The 2,737-nt window shown below is 47.6% G+C and overlaps 1 protein-coding gene across 1 annotated transcript in view; it reads right to left on the bottom strand.

The window, feature by feature from the left end:
• LOC102677656 (monocarboxylate transporter 2-like) overlaps positions 1-2,737 on the bottom strand; it is a 50,265-nt gene that overhangs the window by 46,141 nt on the left and 1,387 nt on the right. The gene's annotated exons all lie outside the window — the stretch shown is intronic.

Genomic DNA, 2,737 nt, shown 5'->3' with positions numbered 1-2,737 from the left:
CTCGACGGGTATCTCGACGCTCTCGTTCCAGGACCTGCTCGTATCCGTGGACGAGGTCCTGGTCAGGTCTCGTTTCGCGAACGCGCAACTCTCCACGGACCACGTTTCACACTCGAAATTGGTCGAGTCGTCCGCCGACTTGGACTTTTTTCGTCGGGGTTGAGATTTTGTCTCCTCGCTTTTTTCTTCGTTCTCGCCGACGATCTCGGTCTCGTTAATCATCGCCGCGCTGTACGAGTCGCGACGTATCCTTCGATACGTATCGCCGCCGTTCCAACGACTCGACGAACCAGCTCCGACGTCCATTTCGAGGGAGGCTTTTTCGAGATGGAAATTACGATTAGCCGAGGATCGATATATCGCGCGCTGTGTACTCTCGTGCTTGGCGGGACGATCGCCGCCTCGAATAGGGGTTCACCGCGGGCGAGATAGTTCGTACGCTATTATTCTAACGTTTTTACAGGGAGGAGTCTTCGAAAGGCGTTCTCGATCCAGCCTCGATTAGGAGGAGGAATTATCTATCCCGATTCCCTTTTTCCTCTTCGATTCTTTTGCGAATCTATTCACACATCACAAACATCGTTCTCAGAAATGGATTGCAGTGAAATCCATCTACGAGCACTATTCGAATTTGGCCACGACGAAAGGTCACATTTTGTCGAGAGCGAGAAAATTGGTACATTAACAGATTACACTAAAATCCACCTACGAGCACTCTCTTCGAATCTTGTTGCGAGCAACCAAGGGGAAGAAATTTCCTTCGTTTCCAAGAGAGAGAAATTCGCATTTGCGCGATCGTTTCGCGGACGCGGATCATTTCGAACTGGCCCACACGACGAAAGGTTACATTTTGTCGGTGGAAATTAATGCTCGTCCCTCGAAAGAAGGCTCATCGGTCCTTCGCTAAATGCATCGCGATGCCTTGCACGTGTTAAGTCGTACGTGAGGCTCTTACTACGCGGCCAGACTGTCGATAGTATACCATCGTCCCGATTTTTCCTCTTCTCGGTGTCGCCACACGTTCTCGTGCCAAATTAAACAGATCCTCGGGGGCCGCTCATACGTCGGGCCCCGTTTACCACACACGCCCACGTTTTTCACATGGTCCCGCTTCCTTTTTTACGTCGAGTGAAAAGATTACCAAACATTTCCACCACACCACTTTTATTCCCTTTCTCTCCATCTTTCCTCCCCCCTCCTCTTCTTTTCTTCCCTTTTTATCCTCGATCAGACGCGTAATCTCTAAAATATTCCGCGCGGCGTCGATTAACGAAGCGAAAACGTTTCATTTGCATGCACACTTAGGAGTCGAGAAACCTGTAAATGCCAACCCTACCGTTTCTCTCTTCCTTTCTTTCCTTTTTCTCCCCCTCCAAGATACGAGAATCACCTTGGCCCGATACCGATATCACCGATTTATCCCCGTATTATCGCCGTATTTCGGCGGAGGGCGTGCGAAAGATAAGTTGATTACCGGCCACAGAATTATTGACCACTCGTGGCGATTTCGTTTCGCGAATCTGATAGCCGGGTAAGAGGGACCAAAGGCGTTCGAGCGGACCGAGGACGGTTTTATTTTTTCAAATGGGTCGGATCTCTACTCGAAACAGGTGATGGTTATTAAAACGGGGTTTCGGGGATCGTTGATTGGGACGCGACGAGTTGTTTATTATAGTCGTCGTTTCGTCTCTTAACACCGTGCTCCTCCCTCGCTTCGAAAAAGAAAACGCCCGTCCCGCTTTTATTTCTGTTTAATGAATTCCCATTCCCTTTAAACGTTTCTCGACTTGATTTTTCGAAAGCTCGTCCTTTAAAGGCTCGATCTTCGAGCTTGAAACGCGCGTTAATAATAAAACGCGACCAGGTAACCAGTCCATGTGTGGGAATAATTTATCTGTTTTCGTGATCGTTGTTACGGTTCGTCGAAGTGCAAGAGAAAAAAATTGTGCCACTTCTTTTCGGCGAAGGAAAAAGAAGAAGAAAAGGATACTTTCGGTTTTTTTTAAAAATCATCGCATAAAATTCCTTACTCCTACTTCGAGTATCTGCAAAACTCGCACAAGGTCGAACAAGTTGCACAATATGTCGATAAGTTTCGAGATCTTGAAAGCGTGAACTTAAACGTTTGGACGAGCGAAATACGTTCGCGATGTCGAGTCAAGAATAAAATCGATCGTTTCGAAACGATTTCGAAGAAAGCTATTGCTTCGAGCGATTAATCCAATAATTAGCGTCATCCGATAACTTGGTTGGACGAATTATGTGGGTTTAAAACTTAAACAAACAACGCAGAATGCGAACAGAAGAAATCTGAAGAAATCAACGACTCGCCAACAACGTGACTCAACGTTTTCAAATTTCGCCTCCGCCTCTTCCCAACCTTCTTCTCCCTTCCTCGCCTTCCCTAACCCTTGCCTCGACAGGATCGCCTTAACGAAAACATGACTCAACGTATCTGAAATTGCCAATCCGAACAACGCCAACAACCTAACCGTTCCACACTCGGCCACCACCTGTCGGCGCGCCTTATCGCCAAGCCTCAAAGGGTAATTTCGCATCTCGAAGCCTACGGGCCGCGTGCATACGTAAAATACGATGGGAGCCGATCATTGGCGCCGACTGAAGGGAGGAGGAGGAGAGAAAGAAAGAAAGAAAAAAAGTAAAACCGTTTGATTTATGAACCGCCGCCCAAGATCGTATCTTGGGACAAGAGGTTTTCACTTAGCGCAATCGGACG

Source organism: Apis dorsata, unplaced genomic scaffold (genome assembly GCF_000469605.1).
Source record: "Apis dorsata unplaced genomic scaffold, Apis dorsata 1.3 scaffold_127, whole genome shotgun sequence".
Taxonomy (NCBI): Eukaryota; Metazoa; Arthropoda; class Insecta; order Hymenoptera; family Apidae; genus Apis; species Apis dorsata.
The sequence above is the reverse complement of the archived record's forward strand: the minus strand, read 5'-3'. Positions and strand labels throughout refer to the sequence as shown.